The sequence below is a fragment of the Camelus bactrianus genome, chromosome 1 (genome assembly GCF_048773025.1).
Source record: "Camelus bactrianus isolate YW-2024 breed Bactrian camel chromosome 1, ASM4877302v1, whole genome shotgun sequence".
NCBI lineage: Eukaryota > Metazoa > Chordata > Mammalia > Artiodactyla > Camelidae > Camelus > Camelus bactrianus.
This window is the reverse complement of record NC_133539.1, coordinates 53,518,731-53,537,324: the sequence shown is the minus strand read 5'-3', so window position 1 is coordinate 53,537,324 and position 18,594 is coordinate 53,518,731. Positions and strand designations below refer to the sequence as shown.

General features: G+C 36.4%; 1 pseudogene; it reads right to left on the bottom strand.

Annotated features, from left to right (window-relative positions):
• Nucleotides 1-18,594, bottom strand: part of LOC105081663 (alpha-1,3-mannosyl-glycoprotein 4-beta-N-acetylglucosaminyltransferase B pseudogene) — a 66,428-nt pseudogene that overhangs the window by 16,840 nt on the left and 30,994 nt on the right.

Sequence of the window (18,594 nt, the reverse complement as noted above, 5' to 3'; positions counted from 1 at the left end):
AGATAAAGAGAGAATATTAAAAGCAACAATGGAAAAGCAACATGATACCTACAAGGAAACTCCCAGAAGAAAATCAGCTACTTTTTAGCAGAAATTTTGCAGGCCAGAAGGGAGTAGCACCACATATTTAAAATGATAAAACTGAAAAATCTACAATCTACAATACTCTACCCAGCAAGGCTCTCATTCAGATTTGATGGTGAGATCAAAAGCTTCAGAGAGACACAAAAGCTAAAAGAGTTCAGCACCACTAAACCACCTTTACAAGAAATGTTAAAGGAACTTCTCTAAGCAAAAAAGAAGAGGATACAAGGAGAGATAAGAAAATAATGAAAGGAAAAAGGTCATTGGTAAAGGCAAACATATAATAAGGTAGGAAAACATCCATTCACAAAGCTGGTAGGAAGGTTAAAAGACAAAAATAGTAAAATCAAGTATATCCACAATAAGTAGTTAAGGCATACACAAAACATTTTGATGTAAAATAAAATATCAAAAACAATAATCATGAGAAGAGGAGAGTATAAATGCAGGGCTGTTAAAATGCATTTGAAATTAAGAAATCAACTTAAAACAGTAACACACAAACACTCCTCACTGTAAGCATAAACCATTAATCTATAACAGATATATACCACACACAAAGGAATCCAAACACAGCATCAAATCAATAGAGAAAAGAATAAAAGAAAGGGGGGAAAGATCTACAAAAACAACCCCAAAACAATTAACAAAATGGCAATAAGAACATTCATATCAGCAATTACTGTAAATGTAAATAAATGAAATGCTCTAATCAAAAGACTTACAGTAAATGAATGGATACAAAAATAAGACCCACATGCATGCTGCCTACAAGAAACTCACTTCAGATCTAAAGACACACACAGACTGAAAATGAAGAGGCACAAAAAGGTATTCCATGCAAATGGAAATCAAAGGAAAGCCAGGGTAGCAATACTCATATCACACAAAATAGACATTAAAATAAAGACTGTTATAACTGACAAAAAAAAAAAACATTACATGATGAACAAGGGATCAATCCAGGAAGAAAATAAAATAATTCTAAATCTATATGTACCCAACATAGGAGCAGCTGAATGCAAAAAGCAAATATTAACAGAAATACAGGGGGAAATCAACAGTAAAACAATAAAAGGGGAATTTAACACCCCACTTACATCAGTGAACAGATCATCCAGACAGAGAACTAATAATGAAACACTGGCCTTAAATGACACATTAGACCAAATGGACTTAGTAAATACATATAGGACAGTTCATTCAGAAGCAGCAGAATACATATTCTTTTCAAGTGCACATGGACACCAGGATAGATCACATGGTAAGCCACAAGACAAATGTTGGTAAATTTAAGAGAACTGAAATCATATCAAGCATCTTTTCCAACCACAATGCTATTAGACTAGAAATAAACTACAAGAAAAAAACGGTAAACAATACAAACACGTGGAGGCTAAACAATATGCTGCTAAAAACCAATGAACCTGTGAAGAAATCAAAATACCTGGAGACAAATTAAAATGAAAACACAATGATCCAAAACCTATGGGATGCAGCAAAAGAAGTTCTAACAGAGACATTTATAGTGATACAAACTTACCTCAGGAAATTAGAAAAGTCTAAAATAAACAACATGACCTTATGCCTTAATGAACTAGAGAAAGAAGAACAAAACTCAAAATTAGCAGAAGGAAAGAACAAAGATCAGAGCAGGGAAAAAAAATGAAATAGAAACAAAAAAGTAGAAAAGGTCAATTAAACTAAAAGCTGGCTCTTCGAAAAGATAAACAAAATTGATAAACATTCAGCCAGAATCATCAAGAAAAGAAGGGAGAGGGCTCAAATCAATAAAATCAGAAATGAAAAAGGAGAAGTTAAAACCAACACCATAGAAATACAAAGGATAAGAGACCACTATGAGCAACTATATAGTAATAAAATGGACAACCTAGAAGAAATGGACAAATTCTCAGAAAGGTACAATCTCTCAAGACTGAACAAGGAAAAAACAGAAAATATGAACAGACCAATTATCACTACTAAAATTGAACCAGTAATTCAAAAACTCCCAACAAATGAAAGGACCAGATGGCTTCATAGGTAAATTCTACCAAACATTTAGAGAAGAGTTAACACCTATCCCTCTTAAACTATTCCAAAAATTGTCAGAGGAAAGAATGCTTCTGAATTCATTTTACAAGGCCAGCATCAGCCTGATACCAAAACCAGACAAAGATATCACAAAAAAAGAAAATTGCTGGCAGATACCACTGATAAAAATAGATGCAAAAATCCTCAACAAAATATAAGCAAACTGAATCCAGCAAAACATCAAAATGATCACACACTATGATCAAGTGAAATTTATCCCAGTGATGCAAGAGTTTTTCAATATCTGCAAATCAACATGCTATACCACATTGATAAGTTGAAAAATAAAAATCTTATTATCATCTTAATAGATGCAGAAAAAGCTTCTGACAAATTCAACATCCATTTATGATAAAAACTCTCCAGAAAGTGGGCATAGAGGAAACATGACTCAACATAATAAAGGCCACATATGACAGGCCTACAGCTAACATCATAGTGGTGAAAAACAAAGTATTTCCTCTATGATAGGGAAAAAGACAAGGATGGCCATTCTCACCACTTTCATTCAACATAGTATTGGAAGTCCTAACCACAGAAATTAGACAAAAGAAATAAAAAGCATTCAAATTGGAAAGAAAGAAGTAAAACTGTCAATGTTTGCAGATGATTTGGTACTATATTTAGAAAATCCTAAAGGCACCACCAAAAAACTCCTGTAGCTCATCAGTGAATTAGATGAACTTGCAAGACACAAAATTAACCTACAGAAATCTGTGGCATTTCTATACACTAACAAATTATGAGAAAGAGAAATTATGAAACAACCCCATTTACCATCCCATCAAAAAGTATTATAAAGTATGTATGAATAAACCTATTTAGCAAAGTAAAAGACCTGTGCTTGAAAAACTTTAAGACACTGATGAGAGAAATTAAAGATGACACAAATAGATAGAAAGATACATTAATATGTTAAAATGACCACACTACCAAGGGAATCTACAGATTCAATGCAATCCCTATTAAAATACCAAGGACACTGTTCACAGAACTTAAACAAATAATTTAAAAATTTGTATGGAATCACAAAAGACCCCAAATAGCCAAGACAATCTTGAGAAAGAAGAACAGAGCTGAAGAAATCATGCTACCTGATTTCAGACAGATGCTATAGGAATCAAAACAGTGTGGTATTAGCACAAAAACAGACACATAGATCAGTAGAATAGACTAGAGAACCCAGAAATAAACCTACACCCTTATTGTCAACTAATCTAAAAAAAAGGAAGTAAGAATATAGAGTGGAGTAAACACAGTCTCTTCATTAAGTGGTGCTGGGAAAACTGGACAGCTACATATAAAAGAAAGAAAACTCAAACATTCTCTAACAATACATATAAAAAGAAACTCAAAATAATTTAAGGACCTAAATGTAATAACAGAAACCATAAATAGAAGAAAACATAGGCAGAACACTCTTTGACATTAATTGTAACAATATTTTGGAGGGGCCTATCTCCTAAGGCAGAAAAAAAACCAAAATAAACAAATGGGGCCTAATTAAACGCAAGAGCTTTTGCACAGCAAACCATCAACAAAACTAAAGACATACTCTATAGGAGGAAATTTTTGTGAATGATGTGACTGATAACGGGTTAATATGCAAAATATACAAACAGCATGTACAATTCAACATTAAAAAGAAAAACAATCTGAATAATAAATGGGCAGAAGACCTGAATAGAAACTTTTCCAAGACATAAAGATGGCCAATAAGCACATGAAAAAGATGCTCAATGTGGTTAAATGTGGGAGAAAGGCTAATTAATACCACAATGAAATAAGACTTCACCTTTGTCAGAATGGCTATCATCAAAAAGAGCACCCTGGAGAACAGGGAACCCTTTTTCACTGCTGATGAAAATGCAAACTGGTATAGCCACTATGGAAAACAGTATGGAAATTTCTCCCAAAAAACTAAAAATAGAACTATCATATGACCCAGCAATTCCACTCCTGGGTATTTATACCCACCCCCAAAAAGAAAACAATATTTTGAAAAGATACATGCACCCCAATGTTCATAGTAGCATTATTTACAATTGCCAAGATATGGAAGCAACCTAAGTGTCCATCGACAGATAAATGGATAAAGAAGTTGTAATATACATACACAATAGCATACTACTCAGCCATTAAAAAATTGCCATTTGCAACAACATGGATGGACTTGGAGTGTACTATGCTAAGTAAATATTAAGTCAGACAGAGAAAGACAAATATTGTATGATACCACTTATATGTGGAATCAAAAAAAAAATCTAACTGGTGAATAAAGAAACAGACTCTAAGATTGAGAGAACAAACTAGTGGTTAGCAGTGGGGAGAGGAAAGAGGGGAGGAGCAGGATAGCGTAGGGGATTAAGAGGTATAAACTACTATGCATAAAATAAATAAGATTCAAGGATACATTGTACAACACAGGGAATATATCCAATATTTTATAATAATTAAATATAACCTTTACAAATTGAGAGTCACTTTGTTGTATACCTGAAACATAATATTGCACACCAACTACCCTTCAATTAGAAAAAAAATAATGTGCAGGGTGTTTGGTTTGTTTTTACTTTCAAAGGTTCACCCATGTATTCCCTGCTGCAAATAGTCTGCACATGTAGAAGCCTAAAAAATACAGTTCATTGACCTTGCATCCCAACTCCAGTGGGCATTTTTGTTCCTTTAGTAGGCAATGTTTCTGTTTATGTTTAATAAGTAACCACAAGGTCCCACTCCCTCAGACCACAGTATTGCTCCTACATTTTGGCAGCTACATCTTGAAGATTTGGTATGTCTTTAAATTTCATTAATGAATCCACACATTTCTTACTGTTGTCCCCTTGGACATCTTATTGAATTTCACAGAAGTTCTTAGGATGCAGACACTTTAGCACCAATATATTATTGCTATTTAAGGTTCATTTGTTGGATTTAAGATTCTATGGCCAAGTCCTCCCCTCCCTTTCCCACCCAAACTAGTGTTTCTCTATGCTCAAAGTATTTGGAAGGCCTATTTTTAATCCCAACACCTAGAAAATTACCCTTAGATAGTTTACCCACAGAAGATACAATAAAGCATGGTGGTTAAGAGCTCAGTTTGGGGACACAGACTGAACTGAATATTCACCACTGCTGTGTATAAAATATGTCACCTTGGAAAAGTTCCTTGACCTCTCCAGTTCCTTCCTCATTAGCACCACCTCATGTTTATTACTTTCATTAAATGAGACAATGCTATAAGACACTTAGTACAAGGCTGGTGCATGTTAGGTGCTTAATACATAATAGCTACACTTATTATTAACTATAGCCAGCATTGTAGTCCCAAAACATGTTCCCTAAAACCCTCATTAGTACCTGAAATATCTTCTTTATTATAATGCTTAGGCTTAAGACACTGCATCTAAATACACTAAAGACACTGCGTTGAATAGTAATACAATATCATCCAACTAATGTGGTTTAATTTGTTGTAATAGCTGATTTTTACCTCACTTTTGAACACAAAGTAATATTAAAAAGCAGACAAACATGATAAAAAGATGAGGCTGAAGGACACAGAAAGTCAAGAACATGAGTGAGAGTGGAAGAGAACAGGACTTGGAGGCAAGTGCAGCAACTGAGCTGTGGAAACTCAGCAAGGCCAGGGTGTCTAGAGTGCAGATTTACTTTCCTTCCTATTCTCTGCTCTCTCTACTTTTCTTGAAATCCAAGCAGTATTGCCTAATCCAAAATACTCTTATGAAACACAGGAGACCTGATGTTTCTAAATTATAGTAAAATTTAGTGTATTGATGACAATAATCACTTTGAATTTTAACAATACAGGTAAATACATATATGTTATTAAGTTAATGTTAATTGCCTATCAAGTCCCCATAAATAATAAAATTTGGGTAACACAAGCCCTTAACTTAGAAATACTGAACTCTAATTCTAGCCCAGACACATACTGTGAATACAATTCAGGGACGGTGAAACTGAGCCTCAGTCGTTTCTCACCATAAAAAGGGAATAACAGTTTTCCCCTGCAGGGTTTTTATGAAACCATGCACATGACAGTACAAGACTGTATGTGGAGATACGTAGTACAGTGCATGACACATTGTGCTTTTTCAACAAATGTCATTATCCATCTGTCTGACACTAAATTCTATACTCTTCTTACTGTTCCATGGGAAGATGCACCATTATTGCATCATTCAAACTTCTAAGTTGAGAAAACAGCTTGCATCCTCACCTACATCCTAGACTTCTCTTTTTACCTGTCTGTCCATCTATCATCCTACTCATTCATTTTTTTGATTAATTTGCTATTTGTGAACCTGCATTATGTTCTTTTTACATGTGAGGTGGTGCTATTGAGGAAGGAACTGAAGAGGTCAAAGAGCTTTCCGAAGGTGACATATTTTATATAGCACTTTCTTTTCGTCAAAATACTTGGCATTTTCAAAAAGTGGTTATGAGCATGAAAAGATTCTAACTGTCAAAATCTTGAACTTCTACTCACTATCAGAATATTAGACTGCTGATACACATTCTCTATACAAAGCTGGCCCTTCCTGAAAATGTCAGAAGAAACAGACAACCCATCAATGGTTATTTACTGCTTTTTACACTTATTAAGAACTATAACCCAACTAAAGATGGGTGTGTAATAGGTAGGGCATGTTAGACTGTAATAGCAATAGTTTAACAGACTAGACATGCCTGGATAGGTATTCATATGAGCAGAAACATTCTACTCCAAATATTCATTAAGGGACCAAGTTCCTTCTATCTTGTAGTTTCACCATCCCATAGAGCCATGTCATCATAAATACCTAGCCAGAGAAATAAAAAATGCAATCATGGAGGAGAAGCACCACATTGTATAATAGCCTTAGTCTTACAGTGACCCACATAGCATTTGCTCATATCTATTGGCAAGACAAAGTCATACAGATACACTTAGCTACAAGGGGAGGTTCCTAGTTACAATCCTATTACTGAAGGAGAAAATATAATGGAATTCAATAGACAGTGAGAGATCACTGCCACAGTGTGTATTTCTATTGTATTTCTGTTTACTCTAAAACAGTAACTTTCTACTCTATTGATACTTACTCTATTTTGCTGAAGAATCCCTCAAGGAATAGTAATTTAAATCCTGCCTGTTCCCAAATGGATAATATGTTATTTGGGAGTGTGGGTGGTATTAGTTGTAGAGGGGGGATGATCTTTCTTAATGTAATTTTAAATAACAGACCCAATTTAGTGCAGCACCAGCAATGTATTCAATTAAAATCACATTATTAAAATAAAAATTAATGTTCTGTTGCTGAACTGCTTGGCTGAATGCACCAATTAAAAGTTTTCTTATCTTCCTGACCCCTCTCCAATCTTTCTGAGAAAGAAAAAGACATACACATAAACACACAAGCACAACTGTCTGACTAAACTGAGACTAGGACTTGCTCAATCACAAGCTAGCACTGAGCAGAGCTGAGGTAGAATAAATAATTCTGGGGAGGTCGGATCAAGATGGTGGAGTAGGAGAATGTGAAACTCACCTACCCCTATAAACACATCAAAAATACATCTACATGTGAAAAATTCTCCTGGAAAACAAACGAGAAACTGGCAAACAAACAAACAAACAAACCTCCTATGCAATCAAAGCTGCAAGAAAGATTTCCACATAACCAAGTACAATGGAAAAAAGGCACAGGGTTAGGACCTCCCTGGGAGGGATCTGAAGGGAACATAAGGTCCTCATGGGAAGGCTTTTGTACTATTGAGCAAGTGGGTTGAGCCACAGCATGGGCATCCCAGTCCTGGAGTCCTATGTGAAACGGACAAACCCCCTTGACTTCTGAGAGAACTTCTGGGACAGGCAGAAAGGCTGGAGAAGCCTAGATTCCACTCTCAAAGAATGCGTGGATACTGGCTTGCCAACAAACGGTGGAGAGAGTTCTGCACTTCACTAAGCTCCCAAATTTAAGTGGGATGAAAGCCCCAGGTCCACACATTCCATACCACAGCTAGGCTCAGGATCTGGGCCAACAGGGCCCTAGGAAAAGACTCAACTAGTTATGCAGAGACAGATCTGGGTGGAGTGATGGCAGCCACTATCAGCACTCTCATGAACCACCAGGTTTCCCATGCACCCCAGCCCAGCCCATTCCACATAGAAGCTTAGCCCTAGATCAGAGGCAGACAGGTCCTGGGGGAAGTCTGCCACAGAGGCAGCCCAGATCTCTGGCAAAACAAGAGCCACCTTAATACCTGTAGCCACAACAATGTGGCCCCCTGCCCCAGCCATTCGACACCACAGCACTGCACTAGATCTGGGATGATTACAACAGAGGAAGGGAATGTGACCTTGGGTTGCTTCTGAGGTGAGCTGCAGACACCTATACAGGCAGCTCACAGGAACTCTTTTGAGTGCACAAGTCTCAGTTCAGCACTTCCCTCCTTTGAGGCAAAGGCCACAGTATGGAGAGAAGGAAAAACACACACTTAAAGGGAACACAGCCATCTTGAGCCCCACCCGCAGGGCTTCTGCTCCAGCAACTAGGGAGCAGACCCTACAGCTGACAGGATGGTGACAGGTCACAAAGCAGGGTGAAAGTCCTGCCTCATATCCTGTGCAGGCTTTAGAGCCTATACACTAACTACATCCCCTATCAAGGTGATATCAGCCAGCACATCCTCAGGAAAGACATAACTGGTGTTCCCATCAAAACCAATCCTTGTACCAAACACACTGGGTAGATACACTCTATATAGGAATGCTCTCACATTAAAAACACCCTATCAAAACGACAGAGGATAATGTTTTCTCCTAAATTCATAGACAGAGAAAGTTAATGAAAATAAAAAGGCAGAGGGACTACTCCCAACTGAAAGGGCAAGAGAAAACCCCTGAAAAAAACAATGAAACAGAGATCATTAGTCCACCAGCAAACAAATTTTAAAAGGTGGTAATAGAAATGCTACCTGAATTAACAAAAATTATCAATATAGATGTAAAATATTTTAACAAAGAACCAGAAGCTATAAAGATGACCCAAACAAAAATTGATAATTCAATTACTGAGATAAAAAGCAATCTAGAAGCAATGAATAGCAGACTAAATACCAGAAGAATGAGTAAGAAATCTGGAAGACAAAATAATAGAAATCACCCAATCAGAACAGCAGATAGAAAGACAAATATATAAATAAAGAAAGCAATATATAAGATCTATGGGCCAATATAAAATGTGCCAGCCTACACATAATAGGAGTTCCAGATGGAGAAGAGAGATAGAAGAGAATTGAAAATGTATTTGAAGAAATTATGACTGATAAATTCCTAAACGTAAAGAAGGAAACAGATATCCAGGTACAGGAAGCAGAGAGTTTCAAACAAGAGGAACCTGAACAGAACTGCATTAAGATATACCACAATAAAAATGGCAAAAAAGTGAAAGAAAAGTAAAGGGAGGATTCTAAAGGCAGCAGGAGAAAAACAAAGAGTTATATAAATCTCCATAAGGCTGTCAGCTGATTTCTCTGCAGAAACTTTGCTGGTCAGAAGGAAGTGGCATGATATATTCAAATTCCTGAAAGGAAAAACCTGCAGCCTAGGAAAGGTTCTGCTACCCAGAAAGACATTCATTAAGAATAGAAGGAGAGATAAAGAATTTCTCAAACAAGCAACAACTAAAAGAATTCAGCAATACTAAACCTATATTAAAAGAAATGTTGAAGGGTGTTCTCTAAATAGAAGAGAAGCAACAATCTATAGAAATGGGAAAGTTCCAACAGGACAGGCAAATATACAGTAAGGATTGAAGATTACTTAAGTAAGCCAGTATGTAGTTTAAAAACCACACATGCACAAATGTAAAACTAACTAACTACAATAAACAGTAAAAAGATAAGCATTAAGATGTAAAATAGGACATTAAAACACAAAATGTGGGGAATTGGAGTAAAAAATGTAGATCTTTTAGAAGTTGTTTGAACTTGAATGATTATTAGTTTAAAGCAAGTAGTTATAATTATTGGTCAATATTCATTAACCCTATGGTAACCACAAATCAAAAGCCTACAACAGATGCACAGAAAACAAAAAGGAACTCAAGCGGACTACAAAAGAAAATCATTAAAACACAATAGGAAAAACAAAAAGAAAGTAAATCTATAAAAACAGTTGGAAAAGAAGAAACAAAATGGAAATAAGTGCATACCTCTCAATAATTACTCTGAATGTCAATGGACTAAATGTTCAAATCAAGACAGAGGGTGGCTGATTGGATGAAAAAATACCCTTCAAAACAGTGAATTTAAGAGACAGTTCACAGCAAAAGACAGACTGAAAGTGAAGCGATAGAAAAAGATACTTCATGCAAACAAAGAATAAGAAAGCAGGGGTAGCAATACTCATATAAAACAAATTAGACTTTAAAATAAAGGCTATAACAAAAGACAGAGATTGATATCATATAATAATAAAGAGATCAATACAAGAAGAGGTTGTTACACTTGTTATCATATATACACCCAATACAGGAGCCTCCCTCTATATAAAGCAAACACTAAGAAACTTAAAGGGAGAAATTGACAATAATAACAATAGTAGGAGACTTTTAACACCCCACTGACATCAATAGACAGATCATCCAAAAAGAAAAATCAGTAAAGCAACAGAGGTTTTAAATGGCATAGTAGACCAGTTGGACTTAATTGACATCTACAGGATATCACATCCAAATAAAGCAGAAAGAATACATATGTTTTTTTCAAGATAAAACATTCTCCTGGATAGAACACATACTAGGTCACAAAACAATCCTCAACAAATTTAAGGACAGAAACTATTTCAAGCACATTTTCTGATCACAACAGCATGAAACATGAAACCAACCACAGAAAGAAAAATGGGAAAATAACAAACGCATGAAGACTAAATAGCATGCTATTAAAAAAATCAATGGGTTAACAATGAAATGTAAGAGGAAACCAGAAAATACCTCGAGACAAATGAAAACAACTTTACAAAATTCTATGGTATGCAACAAAAGTATCTCTAAAGAGATTTTCACAACAATACACACCTTCAGGAAACAGGAAAATTCTCAAATGAAAATCTAACCTACCACCTGAAATAATTAGAAGCAGAAAAACAAATGAAGCCCAAAGTCAGCATAAGGAAGGAAATAATAAAAATCATAGAGGAAACAAATAAACTTTTTAAAAAAATAGAAAAAGATCAATGAAACCAAGAGCTGGTCTTTTGAAAAGGTCAACAAATTTGACAAACTTTGCCAAGCTCACCAAGAAGAAAAGAGAGAGAATCTAAATAAACAACATGAGAAATGAAAGAGGAAAAATAATAACCAGTATCACAGAGAAACAATAAATCATTAGAGAATACTATGAACAGTTATATGCCAACAAACTGGACAACCTATGAGAAATGGACACATATCTGGACATATACAGCCTGCCAAGACTGAGTCAAGAAGTAACAGACAATTTGAACAGACCAATCACTAGACATGAAATAGAATCTGTTAAAAAAAAAAAAAAAGAAATCTCCCTGCAAGTCCAGGACAGGACGGCTTCACTGAGGAATTCTACCAAACATGTAAAGAACTTCTAAGCAGCCTTCTCCAACTTGCTGAAAAAGTTGAAGAGGAGGTAACACTTTAAAATTTATTTTACAAAGCCACAAGTAGCCTGATACAAAAATCAAACAAAGACACTATAAAAAAGAAAATTATAGGACAATATCTTTGACAAATATAGATGAAACAGTCCTCAACAAAATATTAACAGAGTTCAATAACACATAAAAAGGATCATAGGCTATGATCAAATTGGATTCATTCCAGAGTCACTCAGATGGTTCAAATAAAAAAAAATCAATGTAATACACCATATTAAAAAAGGAAGATGAAAAACACATGATCATCTCCATAGATGAAGAAAAAGCACTTGATGAAATTCAGCATCCATTCATGAGAAAAACTCTCACCAAAGTGGGTATAGAGAAAACAGATCTCAACATAATTAAGGCCATTTATGACAAATTCACAGCCAACATAATACTCAACAGTGAAAAGCTGAAAACATTCCTGCTAAATTCAAGAAAAAGATAAGGATGCCCACTCTCACCACCACTGCTTAACATAGTATTGGAAGTCCTAGCCACAGCAATCAGATAAGGTTATAGAAATTGGAGGGGAAGAGGTAAAACTGTCACCATTTGCAAATGACATGGTACTCTATATAGAGAACCCTGAAGGCTCCACACAAAAAAACTATTAGAACTAGTAAATGAATTCAACAATGTAGCAGGATACAAGATATTAAGAAATCTGTTTCATTTCTTTACACTAATAATAAAATATTGTAAAGAGAAAGTAAAAAAGAATCCCACTTGAACTTTTGTCAAAAATATAAAATACCTAGGAATAAACAACCAAATAGGTGAAACATCTATACTCTGGAAACTATAAAACACTCATAAAGGAAACTGAAAATGACTCAAAAAATGGAAAGATCTCTTGTGCTCTTGGATTGAAATAATCAGTATGATTAAAATGACCATACTACCCAAAGCAATCCACAGATTTAATGTAATCCCTATCAAAGTACTCAGGATGTTTTTCACAGAATTAAAACAAATGACCCTAAAATTTATATGAAACCACAAAAAACCAAAAATTTCTAAAGCAATCCTGAGAAAAAAGAACAAAGCTGGTGGTATAACCCTTCCAGATTTCATACCATGCTACAACGCTACAGTAATCAAAACAGCATAGTACTGGTGCAAAAAGAGATGCATAGATCAATGGAACAGAATAGAGACACAGAAATAAACCCATAAACCTATGATCAATCTATGACAAAGGAGGCTAGAATATGCAATGGAGAAAAGACAGCCTCTTCAGTAAGCAGTGTTGGGAAAGACAAGCAGCTCCATGTTAATCAATGAAATTAGAACATTCTTGCACACTATATACAAAAATAAACCCACAACAACCTAAATAAAAGACGTGACACAGTAAAAATTCTAGAAGAGAACATAGGCCAAACATTCTCTGACATAAATCATAGCAATATTTTCTTAGATCAACCTCACAAAACAGTGGAAATAGAAGCAAAAATAAATAAGTGGAACCTAATTAAACTTAAAAGCTTTTGTACAGCAAAGGAAATTACCAACAATAAGAAAAGACAACCTACTGAATGGGAGAACATATTTGCAAATGATGTGACCAACAAACTGTTAACATCCAAAATATACAAACAGCTCATACTCAATATCAAAACAAACAATCCAGTGAAAAAACAGGCAGAAGACTTGAGTATACATTTTTCCAAGATGACAGATGGCTAACAGGCACATGAAAAGATGCTCAAGGTTGCCATTAGAGAAACACAAATCAAAACTACAATGAGATATCACCTCAGACCTGTCAGAATGGCTACCATGAAATAGTCTGCAAATAACAAATGTTGGAAAGGCTGTGGACAAAGAGGGACACACTGTGGTGGGAATGTACACTGGTGCAGCCACTATGAAAAACAGTATGGAGGTTCTTAAAAAATTAAAACTACATCCACCATATGACCCAGGAATTCCACCGCTGGGTTTATATCTGGGAAAAAAAAAAAAAAACTAATTTGAAAAATACATGCTCTCCCAATGTTCACAGCAGCACTATTTATAATAGCTACATGGAAGCAACTCAAGTACCAAAAGACAGATGATTGGATTAAGAATATGTTTTATTTATATACATACACACACACAATGGAATATTTTTCAGCCATAACAAAGAATGAAACTTTGCCATTTGCAGCAATGTGGATGTACCTAACAACTTCTATGCTAATTGATTAAGTCAGACAGAGAAAGACAAATATTATATGATATCACTTATATTTGGAATGCTAAAAAATATAATCGAATCTATATACAAAACAGAAACACACTCACAGATATGGAAACCAAACTCATAGTTACCAAAGGAGACTGAGACCTCTGGAGCAACAAATGAGGAATATGGGAGTAACAGATGCAAACTACTATACATAAAATAGATTTAAGCATTAAGGGTTTACTGTATAGCACAGGAATTATACACAATATCTTTTAATAGCCTATAAATGAATATAATCTGCAAAAAATGAATCATTATGCTGTATATCTGAAACTAACATAACATTGTAAATCAACTATGCTCCATTAAAAGAAGTATACGTATATCGATCCTTTAAAGGGAAATGAAGATAAACTGCTATCAGCATTAAAAGGACTATTTTATCTATTAGGTGTTTTATGTAAACCTTATGGTAACCACAAAGCAAAAATCTAGAACAGAGATATGAAACAAAAAGGGAGGAGACTGAGCAAATCACCATGGATAAACACCAACTTACCAAGGTAGACAAAAACAGAAGAAAAAAAGAAACAACAGAGAGACAAAATAATAAAATGACAAAAGATTAAATGGTAGTAGTAATCCTTACATATTAATAATCACCCTAAAGGTAAGCAGATTGAAGTGACTAATTATAAGGCACAGAATGGCTAGATGGATTTTAAAACCAAGACCCAATATACCTGCCTACAGGAGACTACTTTCAGCTCTAAAGACACACATAAGCCCACTGTGAAAGATGGAAGATGGTATTCTTAGCAAATGGAAATGAAAAGAAGGTGGTATAACCATATCTTTATCAGACAAAATAGATTCAAGACAAAAAGGGTAATGAGAAACAAGGAAGGTCATTATATAATGATAAGGGGGTCAGGATATCAAGAAGATATAATAATCATAAGCGTATATGCTCCCAACACCCAATCACTGAGATATATTAAGCAATTAATAACTGATATTAAGGGATAAATAGACAAAAATACAATAATTTTAGGGGACGTCAGTAACCCACTTCAGTAATGAATAGATCATCCAGACAGAAAATTAACAAAGAAACATTGAAATTGAACCACACTTTGGAATAAACTTAATAGACATATACATTCCACCCAACAGTAGCAGAATATACATTTTTCTCAAGAGCATATGGAACATGAGCCAGGTTAGATCACATGACAGACCACCAAACAAATCTCAGTAAATTCTAGAAGACTGAAATCATACCATCTTCTCTGACCACAATGGTATGAAACCAGAAATCAACAAGAGGAAATTGAGAAGATTCACAAATATGTGAAAATTAAAACACATTTCTAAACAACTGGGTCAAAGAAATTAAAAGTAAAATAAAAACTTATCACAACTGAATATGAAAACACAACATGTCAAATATGGTTCATTGCAGCAAAAGCAGTTCTGAAAGTTTATTGCAATAAATGCATATATTAAGAAATTTGAAATACCTCAAATAAATATCCTAATTTTATACGTCAAGAAACTAGAAAAAGAATAAATTAAGTCCAAAGTTAGCAGAAGGAAGGAAACAATAAGGCCCAGAGTGGAAATAAATGAAATGGAGACTAGAAAAACAACAGGAAAAACTCAACAAAACTAAGATATCGTTCCTCAAAAAGTTAAAATTGAGAAATCTTCAGCTCAACTAAACAGAAAACCAGAAGACTCAAAATTAGAAATAAAAGTGTAGACAGTACAACTGATGATACAAATACCTACAATCATAAGAGACTTATGACTAACCATATGCCAATAAATTACATAATCTAGAAGAAATGGTACATTTCTTAAACACACAACCTACTAAGATTGAAGGAGGAAGGACTAGAAAATCTGAACAGACCAATAACAAGTAAAGGATAGTCTCTTCAATAAGTGGTGCAGAAAACTGGAGAAACACACGCAGAACAACGATACTGGACTCCTATCTCACACTACTTAAAAATTTTACTCAAAATGGATCAAAGACTTATATATAAGACCTTATATAATAAAACTCCTAAAAGGAAACATAAGGAAGCAGCTCATCAAAATTGGTCTTGGTAATAATTTTTATGATGTCAAAAGCACAAACACAAAAATAAAATCAATAAATGAGACTACATCAAACTCAAAAGCTTCTGTACAGCAAAAGAAACAATTAAAAAAATGAATACAACCCACAGAGAAAAAATTTTTGCAAACCATGTATAGGAAAGGGGGTTAATATTCAAAATATATAAAGAACTCAGTCAATTCAAAAACAAAAACAACAATCTAAAAAACCAACCTGATTAAAACATGGCAGAACTAATGAGACATTTCTCCAAAGAGAACATCAAAATGTCCAACAGACACATAAAAAGCTGCTCAACATCACTAATCATCAGGAAATGTAAACCAAAACTACAATGAGATATCACCTCACACCTGTTAGAATGACTATCAACAGGAAGACAAGAGACAACAGGTGCTGGTGAGGCTGTGGTGAAAAGGCAACATTGCTGTAGGAATGCAAGTTGATTCAACTACTGCGGAAAACAACATGGAGGTTCCTCAAACAATTTAAAATAGATCTACCATATAATACAGCAATTCTACTTCTGGATATATGCCTAAAGGAAATGAAAACAGAGTATCAATGTTGCAATATCTTGTAATGACCTATAATGGAATATAATCTGCAAAATACTGAATCACAATGCTGTACATCTGAAATTAATGCAATGCTATAAATCAACTATACTTACGTTAAAAAAGAGACTTAAAATGAACTCCGTCCGGAAAATACTGTAATCCACAATTACCTATGGTATTTGAGACGTGTAATATGGTAAACATAATTAAAATGTACACACACAATGCAAATACTTTAATCAACACATGCATAGCTTCTACCTTTCGGAACTTAAAGCTTTTTAAAAAGCAATATTCAATATTCTTTTTAAAATGACTTGAGAAGCCAACAGAAATAGATGGAGATTAAGAAAAACAGGATAATGGCTGAAAAACCTTAGATTCAGCAAGATGTAACCTCCCATTTTAAATATAGCTTTTGTTCTCCTTTAAGTAGTCCACAGACCAAGAACGATATCATCCTGAGACCCCAGGACTTAAACAAGCCTTAGACTCTAGATAAATCTTCCATACTTTATGTAAGATTTTACTTCTATGCACAATATGCTTTTTTCTTCATTAACCGATTATAAGTCATGCTTTTATAGAAGTATATGTGGACTTACCTGAAAGAATGAAATGTATGCACGAACCAAAACCAAAGTATGTCCAGTCAGATGCGCACTTCAGCGTTCGAGAAGACGGCGAGGAACCCGGCGAAAAAATCTTCTCCAGTGGGCGGCCTGGTTCCGGGGCGGGTGCGAAGGTTTCTGCTTCCGGGGGCACCGCGTCGGGGCGTCCCGGCCCCTCACAGCCTGGCCGGCGCGCGAGGCAGCACTCAGTTCTGGGCCTGGGGCCCGCGGGAACCCCAGGTCGCTGAGGGGGGCGCCAGGCAGAACCTGTCCAGCTGGGGCAGCCCTGCCTGGCCCTCGGAGGCAGCAGCCACGACCTTCCAGGTCTCATGGGCTTCAGGGCCAGCGAAGCTCGTCCTCAGAAGCCCTCTAGGTTAGCGGGCTGTTTCCAGGGAGGTTTGGATTAAAATAACCCCCACCAGCGAGGCTGGCTGACTGGAGAGGCGCCGTGCTTCCAGGGGGCCACTTCTCCTGCTGTCACTGCACTCTGCTGGAGGGGCGGCCCTGGGGGTGCCGTCAGGGCTGCGAAGGTACTGTGGGGTGACAGAGCGACCCTCCTTCAGCGCCTCCTGGTCCGACTGGGTTAGCAGACAGCAGCACGTCCACTGAGGGCTTGTCCTAGGGAGAGCCCAGCTCCCCGTGCGGACGTCCAACCGCTTGAGACGCCGCTGCGGGAAGAAGCGGAAGCGGATGGAGGCCCCAGCAGCCTGCGCGAAGGCCGAGAAGAATCCTCACGCAGGTGGGCCTTGTCCGGGGGTAAGTGCTGGTACGTCTCCAGGCCGGCGCTCACCTCGACCAGCTGGTTCACGTTCCTTTTCCGCTGCACCTGCTTCCCACAGTCCTTATCCTTCAGTTTCTGGTTATTGCCCACCAGCCGGTGAGGAGTGAGGGCCCACATCCTGGAAGAGGGATAGCTTGAGGCAGATCCTCAGGTTGGCCTTCTGTGGGTCCCAGTCCTTCTCAGGTTGCAGACCTCCCGCAGGGTATGGTCCAGGAGCCAGTCGACAGGCTTGTCCCCACAGAACATGAGGATGAACTCCACGTTTAGGCTCAGGTCCAGCCACTTGAACATCTTCCCAATGAAGCCCAGCTGGGAGAACTCCAGGATCATCCAGTCCTCTGCGGGCTGCTGGATTGCCAATTCTTCATGGTACACAGGTAGTTAGGCTTGGCTGCAGTGTCATCCTCCAGCTGTGCGTAGTAGATGCCTTTGGACTGTTCTTCCAGAGGAAGCAATAATGGAGGTT